Genomic DNA, 9,981 nt, shown 5'->3' with positions numbered 1-9,981 from the left:
ATGCAACTTGTATATTGGATAAAGGTTAATTATATACGTTAACCCTCAGGTCGAGGGGAAATAATCAATGCAATCAGGATCAGCTACACGGTGCACTAAGATCAGATATTTCTTCATTATATTCTGGGTAAATATGAGTAATATACATTGAAGTTTCCTATTGTAGCTACATAATCTTCTCTATCTTGAAATAAGTATTCAAGATGTTGAATGTTTGTGGTTGGCATGCCAAGCATCTCAATAGATGTAGCCCTCAAAAGATCCTCTATAAGGTGGAGAAATTGTCTCTGATTGAAAAGTTACTTATAATCAATGAGAAATAATTTGTTACTCAATGTGGAGCCCATTGTCAAGGGAGGAGAATGCATAATGAGATTCCACTTATCACTGTTAGAGCCATTTATAAAGGTCATCCAAGTCAAAAAACATTAAACCGGTTCAGTTTGCAAGTAGGGTCTGCTAAGTGTATGTCTATGTCATATATATTACTCTTAACAAAGCAGCAAGGTGTTATTAGAATAAATATGTTCAAAAGGGGGTTAAGAAAATCGATATTCATTTTTGTTTGACTTTTAATGCTCGTCAATTTGATTGGAGAAAGCATTATTCAGCTATTATCTTCAAATAAGAAGACTGAGATCTGATACATCACATAAAACGATGCATAAGGATTATTTTCAAAATCCCAGTTGCCATATCGTACTATTTCTGTCTATTTGCGCTTAACACTTAGTGACGACAGAGGGCAGCATTCCTTCACACCTAGGCTTATTGCATCGAATGGTATATGCTTGATAGACAGCTACTGGAAAGTGTCCATGTTCTGCATAATGTTCATGTCAAGTACATTAATTGGAAATGTGTGTTGTTGTTTCTCTTCATAAACATGAAACAGTGTGCTTTCATATTGTCTTTTTCATAAAAAATGTAACAGGGTTTCAAATTCCAACCCAATAATTAGTTCTATAGTATTTATAGTAACCTTAGGTCTATAGTTTAAAACAACATATTTCATGTATTAGACTTTGTATAAAGTGAGTTTAATGAATTCAGATTTCATCAGGGTGAAACATCTTCCTCAGGAATGATTTGAGCAGTGGGCTATGAACCTGGAATATTTGGGCTGGGAGTCTAACAACACTTATTTTCATAAATGTGTATTTTGCTGTCATCACGATAATTTCAAGGATACAATGTTTTGCTCCCTTTTCTGGTTGGATATCAGGTGGAACAAACCAAACAACTATGTTATTCTCTCCATTTGCTAATGAAAAGTGCATCAATGATCTTAAAAAGAATAGCCATAATGTTGTAATTGTTATTATTATGTTAGTGATACAGTTGTACTTCTGTTTTTATGCTTCATGTTCTGTTCTTTTTTTTATGTTTCTTTGAGCTGATTGTTAATATATTTATAATAAGCAGGTAACCATAGTGTACTATGGTTACCTGCTCATAGGTCAACATATCTCGCTCATTATGAATGTATAAACAATCAGCTCAATGAAACACAAAAAAGGGTGTTTTTTATTGTTATGCAATATAACCTATATTTCTGTTATATAGAGTTACATATTTTCAATGTGTAACATGATTACAATGAAAGATGCATTGAAGCATTAAAGCTGTCAATAAAAAAAGATGATACATCAGAACTCTATAACCCATCATTATCTTTTACGATCTCACAACACCACAGAGCTTGTTATGTGATACCGGGAGACACAGATGCTCTGAGTGCTTCAAACCTGCAGAGGAAGTTCTCTATTAAAGTGTCCATGGTAACGAAGAGGCAGGGGTCACACGGCGTCGCATCACTGGATACAGGGAGGCCTTGCTTTGACACTCACTTTGCCTCTTCTTCTCAAAATGAAGTTAACTTTTTATAATTTGGGGAATGTCCCTTCTTCTTGTGACCATAAGTGCAGACACTTGACAGCAAATCAGCCATTATAGTCTAAGCGACCAATGTGTGTTGGTGTGAGTTCCACAGGTCCTGATTCATTCTCTTAGTTTGGCCTTACTGCATTGTTTGTGCTTGTTGTGTGCGGCAACAGAATACATTTCAAGGGATTTATATTAAGAAATACAAACAAGAGAGAACTCTATTTGCTGCCTTAACCTTTGATATAAAAAATGTTATGGACACATACTTACCGTTATTGACTTACACATAGGCTCCAGCTCCATACATTTTTCCATTGGCCTATTTATTTTACCATGACAAAAGAATATAAAGGCATTTCTATTTCTGCCCCAAAACCTAAATATCATATTTACCACAGATAAACAAATATGCAATGTTAATTGGGCATTATCAAATCCAGGCTCAAAACATGTTCATGAATACAACAAATAACCAAGTAAATCCCCTTGGTAAAATGTTTGTGGTTATTTACCAAAACAAACAATGTTCTGGTTTGTGAATGGGGAATGATGCGGATCCCACCAAGACATATCAATGGCTTACAATGAAAAACAACACCATATGGGTTTTTCTTTTTTCCCACTCTACGTGTGGAGTAATTTCTCATCTTAGGAAGGCACCTCTCTCCTTCAAGCACATAATTAACGTCCCAGTGCCTATTTTTAGCATCTGTGCCCCTGCCGTTGATGTATGCTGATATGCAAACACAAGAGTGATACAAAGCCCTGTACAGATCTCTTATCTAGCAAGAGGGAGTGGCAGAGATAGCGAACACGTCATCCAAAACTGCATATTCAACATGTGTTGAACAAAACGCTGATGATATAAGTACCTTTCAGGTAATTGAGTAGGGGACTGCGAAACACAGCAGGGTTAAGCATGTTCATTACAGAAAGCACATTTAGAAGATCCCGATTGCTGTAGGCGTACTGTGCTTGGTCTGAGTTCACCGAGCCGTTATTTGTATTATGGATGAACTGATAATATCATAAATTCTATAAGAAAACAGTCTCGTCTACAGACAACAAACAATTGAAACCAAGTAGGCCTATTGGTGTTATTCTTAGTCGTATTCCAAGTAGTTTGCTTATCAATAAAGTTTCTATCCCCTAAAGAACATATCTGTTAAGTAATTGTGTTTTTGCTTTAATTTTCAGCTATGTTAATCGAAGAGAGAAGTTCGACTTATTATTCGTGGCTAACATTCATCCCCTCCCCTCCCACCTTTTTCCCGCCTAACCCTAACACGATATGAGAGCTTTTGTTTTTTTCACAACTGCTATGACCTGATTACAACACAGCACGAGCGAACAGGGGTGGCATAAAGTAGCCAAACTAAGGTGGATCCGGCGCTTTTAGTAGAGCGGTTTTCTTTCTGACATCCCTCAGCAACAGCTCGAGGGCAGTCAAAGTGTAGCTGCACTTCCGATGCCCATATTTGGCAAGCCTCAGCGAAGCGTGAGTGCAGGAAAGCATCTTGGAGGAAAATATGATAGCTCTTCTCTGTCGTGTAACAAAAGGAAAAGAGCCAAACGTCTTTTTTTCTCCCAGAAGTTGAAAGTGTATTTGTGTTGACAAACCACAGTCCTATTTGCGTTGATCCGCAGGAACTCCCAGCGCAGGAGAGACACGCAGGAAAATAAACAATTCCACATCACAAACTGCCAAGAGCCACAGGTGAGCTATTTTTTTCTCTATCGATGGAAAATCAATTTAAATTGTCTCCCTTTTGTTTATTCAATCACACGATACAGGTTCAGTGAGTAATTGCAATCTTAAACTATGTTTACATCAATCGGCACCTGTTGATCAAATTATCTTCCATAGCTATAAACTGGCAGATGACAAAGTTAGCTCAAGTCTGTTTTGCACCGTGTGCCTTTGTTGAAAGAGCTTAAATATTAATTTGCAACTTGTATGTAATAGCCTAAGGATCGGCATTGTACAGTAGAAGCACAGGCAGATCTAATCCATGTCAGATTAGTTGTGTGGTAAAAAAATAATTGATCTTGAAATGTTCTGATCTAGTTGTGATCCAGCTATCTATTTGTCTATTTTTCTATCCGTCTATCTGTCTATTTGTCTATCTGTCTACTATCTATCTATCTATTTATCTATCTATCTATCTATCTATCTATCTATCTATCTATCTATCTATCTATCTATCTATCTATCTATCTATCTATCTATCTATCTATCTATCTATTTTTATATCTATTTTTTTTTATATCTGCGTCTATCTATTTATCTGTATATCTGTCTATCCGTCTATCTGTCGATTTATCTGTCCGTCTGTCTGTCTGCCTATCTATCTGTCTATCTATCTGTATATCTATATATCTGTTTGTCTGTCTATCTTTCTGTCTATCTTTCTCTGTGTCTCTCTGCCTGCCTGTATGTCGTCTGTCTGCCTGTCTGCCCTCTTTGTACGCTTATCTCCTTAGGTTATCGTTGTGTTCTTTAAACTGTATACATTAATCCTGCCCAGCACCCTTTCACAACACAAGTCAACAGCTTCCAAAATGTAGTGTTCAACGGCAAAGATTTATTGCCTTTTTTCCATGTTTGAATGTGTGTTACACATTCTTGCGTTCTCTTTGAAGTATATCGACCATTCTGTACACCAAAGAACGAAACATTTCGGGAGTCTCTTGGACTATGAATTGCTGCAATTGTAGTCACGGTGGATTAAGCAAATCCAGTGGAGTGTGCGGAAACCCTTCCCCAGAGGATGGGTGAATGGTGTGGGGGTGCTAGCTCAGACCCACCAGACATCCAGAGAACTGCTATACTGGCTCTGGATACCTCCTCTCGGTCAAAGTCCCCCCGTGGACCTTCTAAACCGGGTGTGTTCTTCTCCCTGTGTTTATCTCGGTTTCCAGTTGATTGACCACCTCAAAATTATGGATTATAATTGGTCTAAATATTGTGTGGGTTTGCGTGTGTGAGTGTATGTGAGAGAGAGAGAGAGAGAGAGAGAGAGAGAGAGAGAGAGAGAGAGAGAGAGAGAGAGAGAGAGAGAGAGAGAGAGAGAGAGAGAGAGAGAGAGAGAGACGGAGAGAGAGAGAGAGAGAGAGAGAGAGAGAGAGAGAGAGAGAGAGAGAGAGAGAGAGAGAGAGAGAGAGAGAGAGAGAGAGAGAGAGAGAGAGAGAGAGAGAGAGAGAGAGAGAGAAAGAGAGAGAGAGATTGAGATTGATTGCCAACAACCAAACTGGATGGCAGGCAGGGTTCGTCAGACCCCAGGGCGACTCAAAAGACAGTTTAGCGGAACAGATGAGATTCAAATGACAACGATGGGGGAGGAGCAGGGAGGAATAGGCTACTACTATATTTAAGGAGCAATACAAATTGAGTGTTTCCAAGATTAGGACATGTTAGCCACATAGAGAACCAAAAATCCTCCATCTAACTCTCTCTTCCTCCTTTTCTCTCTCTCTCTCTCTCTCTCTCTCTCTCTCTCTCTCTCTCTCTCTCTCTCTCTCTCTCTCTCTCTCTCTCTCTCTCTCTCTCTCTCTCTCTCTCTCTCTATATATATATCTATGTATATGTATATATTATACATATATATGTGTGTGTGTGTGTTTGTGTATGTTTGTTTGTAGGGACACCCCCCAGTGTGTGTGTGTGTGTGTGTGTGTGTGTGTGTGTGTGTGTGTGTGTGTGTGTGTGTGTGTGTGTGTGTGTGTGTGTGTGTGTGTGTGTGTGTGTGTGTGTGTGTGTGTGTGCGTGTGTGTGTGAATTTCCTTTACCGTGATGTATATTCCCGTACCTGCTTTATGTCTACAGATGAGAGCTTTTCAGTGTGAAACATCAAGGCCACCTTCAGTGTGTGAAATGTCTCCATGGCGATCAATATTTAAGGGAAAGGGTGGCCGTCTGTTCGTCATCACCCCCAGCTCTCTAAGGTCTTGTCAGGTGTGCCGCCTTCTAGATCATTCTTGCAAAGGCATATATTTATTCTCTGTCAGCTTTCGACACCTTGATAATAGTACTCCGTCTCAAAAGGATTGTTAGTGTGTTCCCTTCCCGCCCATTTCGAGGTTATGTTGCGATGACCTAGTTGCGTCAATAACTAGATAACTATATTGTGACAAAAATTCCGTAATAGACAGTTTTATGTTGTTGTTTTTTTGGCCTTTTGCGGCAGTACTCCAACATGATTGACTCCTTCATAACGTGTAAATACTATCTGTCATGCTAAATTATCCACACAGAGTCTTGAAATATTTCATGATTTGATGGGCTGTCTACTTGAATATCCAGTTTTGGACGGTTCCAAAAGTAATCACAATCGAACCAGCATCTAAGTACAATAACTGGGGATATCCTTTTACGATCAGAACAGTCAGAGCGTTTCCTTCCCCATCCCCCTCCACTTCTCCAACGCAGAATCCCATTCACAAAGCTCAACATTAAATGTTCTCACTCCATTGCACAGGACCACTCCAGTATTGTCATCCAAGAAAGGGCTAATGGCGTTGAAAGGTGCATCGATGGAAACCTAATTATGTGTTATCATTGCCAGACCGGTCAAAGTTTCCATTGATTTTATTTATTGATTACTTTCTTAGTGACATCCTGAACCCTGTTAGCTAACTCTTCCATCAAATCATGTCTCGGCCTATTTTTCTGAAGTGGTTAATCGCAACCACAGCAAGTTCAAGCATTTAGTCAGTCTTCCAAGCAGGTGACCTCCTACCTGAAACACGGCAATCTTGATCATAGAATTGCAATACTTCCATTTTGGGTCCAGTTAATCGAATAGTTATAGAAGAGAGTTTAACAGTTTCGACAAAGAGACAGAAAAACACACCAATGTTCTCACGAGCAAAAGATCGGGGACACAACCTCACAGAGTCGTGAGTCTCTGTATCGAGATGATTCGCTTAAAATGGATATTATGACATCCAAGGGCGGTTCTTTATGCAGCCTCAGAAGAATTCTATTTACCTGGGTTTACCAGCTCTCCCGTTTTTTATTTTCTCACCGTGCAGTTACCATAGAGACGCTCCATCCCTAACAGCAAGACACCCTTGGCTGTAAGGCTCACTAGACTCCGAAGAGACAGACACTGGTGAGCCAGCCCATCGCACCTCAGGCATGGATGGAGGGAGGGAGAGGAGAAAGGGAAACGGAGGGAGGTTTATTTGGCCCCATCCAAACTGTTCCCTTGGCAGCCAGCGCCCTAGGAATGGTGGCATGTCGAACCGCTTCTGTCGCTATGGCTTCACGGCCGAGACAGTGAAAGCCGGTCGGGGAGTGTGTGCGGGTGTGTGTGTGGGTGTGTGTACGTGTGTGCATGTGTGTTTGTGTGTGTGTGTGTGTGCTTCTGTGTATATGTGTGGGTATACTTGTCTGTGTGTGTGTGCGTGTGTGTGTGTGTGTGTGTGTGTGTGTGTGTGTGTGTGTGTGTGTGTGTGTGTGTGTGTGTGTGTGTGTGTGTGTGTGGTTGTGCGTGGGGGTGTGGTTGTGTGTGTGTGTGGTTGTGCGTGTGTGTGGTTGTGCGTGTGTGTGTGTGTGTGTGTGTGTGTGTGTGTGTGTGTGTGTGTGTGTGTGTGTGTGTGTGTGTGTGTGTGTGTGAGTGCATGTGCATGCGTGTGTATGTGTGTGTGGGGGTGGGAAGGTGGCAGGGTTCTCTCGTGTAATTGAAATAAACTCACCTTAGAGACAGCTGCTCTGCGATGGCTGTGAACCACCAACGGTGGCTGTGGCGTATGTTTGGAACGAGGGGAGCTGTGTTGACAGTGTTGCCACAAAAAGAATGAACAGAAAATAAAAAAAGAGATGGGAAAACACGGTTGAAATGCCGGAGTCGTGTGGTGAGACAGCTGACTTTTTAGAGGAAGAAGGAAACACAACGTGACACGCTAGACGTACGGCCCCTCATTGCGTTTAGTGGGACATCGATATTGATGAATGTCTGATTAATGACACCGTGGAGGGACACTATGAGGGTGTTGACCTTTAGCAAAATAAGAATCTGGAAAAATACCAATCCGCACAAGACCCAAGCTCTACTGTGAGCACAGTATAGCAGAGAACACAACGCTTGATGGATCACAGTCAGTGCGTTTACATGACCCTCAAGAAAATCGAATTATTGGGTTAGTCCAACTATGAGTGGATTATTAAGATGCATACTATACACCTTAGTCACAATATAATCGAATCGAATCGAGTTACTCATAGTCGAATTAAGACACCTAGATTATTCGATTGTTAGTCGAATTAAGTGTGCATGTATCGGGTCGGATCGCATGGATTCGGATTTTGCGTTCTGTGCATGCTCGAGACTTTTCCCGGGGGCCATGATCCAGAAGTATAAGGAGACGATAGTCATGTTGTTGTCGGCGTCGGAAAATGAGAGACGGCAATTTATTTAAAAAGGTGGCGAAGACGATGGAGGAAGCCGGTGTCGTGCAAATGTAGTTACCCCCTATAAGAAGTGTATCATCATCAACATGCATTCAGTACAAACTATGCTTCTGTTACGAGAGTTAGCGTATGTGTGTGCGTGGGAATGGCAGTGTGTGTGTGTGTGTGTGTGTGTGTGAGTGACTTCAGCGAGTGAGTGGACGAGCGAGGAGAGCGAGCGGTTGCGCGTGTCAGTTTAGTGAATGAACGAGTCCGGTTGTGTCTGTGCAAACGACGTGTTCTGTTAAGTTAGTGGAACTACGAATAAATTACCCAGCCTGTCAATAATCGGTGGCCGTTTCATTCCGACCTATAAGCTGACCCACTGCCGGTCAAAGTGAAGGGTGTTACCCCCGAGAGAACATCGGCCCTGGAGGGAACGTCTCTCTTGTGCTCGACTACGGTAGCCTATGGGAGCCGACAGCTGGAAAGGTGTAACACTTCGATTTCAACCAAGGCTGAATTAAAAGTACATGTCTCTCTAAATGTTGGTCATCAACAAGTTTGTAAAGTAGTAACTTCGGGCACATCTGTCAAAATAATTGATTTTTTACGATCTTTATTCATTCATTGCGCCGCGGTCGAACTGACGGGGATATTCTCTGATATTATGAATCGTAAAGACTACGTCAGGTTCTCCGACTCTCTGGTACTTCAGCAACAAGTAAATACTCGTAGTGAGGGTTATCTCGGCCATGGTAGAGAAGGAATTAGGGTAAAGGAACTTTGGCATTGACTCTCTGAAGTCCATATTGAAACGCGACAGAGGAGAAAGGGATTGTTGCCGTATGCGGGACAGATGTCAGTTCACTTTGGGTCCATTTCTCCGACGCTCCATTGTTCCGTCCTCTCGGTCGTATGCAGACTCCTCCGGCTGCATACGACCGAGAGGTCGGAACAATGGAGCGTCTGAGAAATGACATGGACCCGAGGTGAACTGACAGCTGTCTACTGAAAACATCTTTCTCGACTGCTGCGGCCGCCTGAGTTTGTTGTTGCTATTCTCGTAAAGAGGTCAACCGGTGGCTCTATTACAACTAGTTGAAATGGGCATAGCGCCAACTATCGTACCGGGGTAAGAATGCTTCGGCCATTGAATCGATTTTCTCACCCCCATGTATACTCGGACAATTGCAGTTGTGCGATTGAGGAGCATTATCGAACTATGGCCTTCATTTTATTAAGCTGTGCATGTAAACGTCCTGAGTGATGTGTTTTTAAAAACCAAATCACTCTTTACAAGCGGACTGGTGTGAGGAATTTAAGTAGACGGTTGAAAAGATCAAACTGGGTTACCGATTGCTTTCATCGTCGCTCACCGTTAAAGCCACACCTTCACCCTACATCTCCCGAAGATCCGCCTCATGCGATTAACAAGGTCAAACAACGTTGCACTTTATGATCGATTTAATGAAACGCTGAAGTAGTATCGCGGGGACGCGGAAATATTTGAAAAAGGCTAGCAGAAGCACTCTCCAAAATCACTCTAGGGTTGCCACTTGATGATGCGGAAAGAAAAAAAGTTGAAATCAATAGTGGTGACTGTCTTTAATATATTGAACACACAGTGATGTGAACTCCAACCTGATTGTCAGCCTACACTGACAAACTGCCAAAATTGGATCCAGCTCTCATTGTTA

General features: G+C 41.6%; 1 protein-coding gene across 2 annotated transcripts in view; it reads left to right on the top strand.

Annotated features, from left to right (window-relative positions):
* The first annotated feature begins 3,216 nt into the window (after positions 1–3,216).
* Positions 3,217–9,981, top strand: part of baiap3 (BAI1 associated protein 3) — a 45,359-nt gene continuing 38,594 nt past the window's right edge. Inside the window, exons 1-2 of one of the 2 annotated variants that reach the window (XM_030342421.1) lie at positions 3,217–3,385; positions 3,535–3,604. The gene's annotated coding sequence lies outside the window, so the exon portion shown is untranslated. Of the gene's footprint in view, positions 3,605–9,981 lie in introns of both variants that reach the window. The other variant, XM_030342416.1, reaches the window with a different exon arrangement.

Source organism: Gadus morhua, chromosome 2 (genome assembly GCF_902167405.1).
Source record: "Gadus morhua chromosome 2, gadMor3.0, whole genome shotgun sequence".
In the NCBI taxonomy this organism is placed as follows: domain Eukaryota; kingdom Metazoa; phylum Chordata; class Actinopteri; order Gadiformes; family Gadidae; genus Gadus; species Gadus morhua.
The sequence above is the reverse complement of the archived record's forward strand: the minus strand, read 5'-3'. Positions and strand labels throughout refer to the sequence as shown.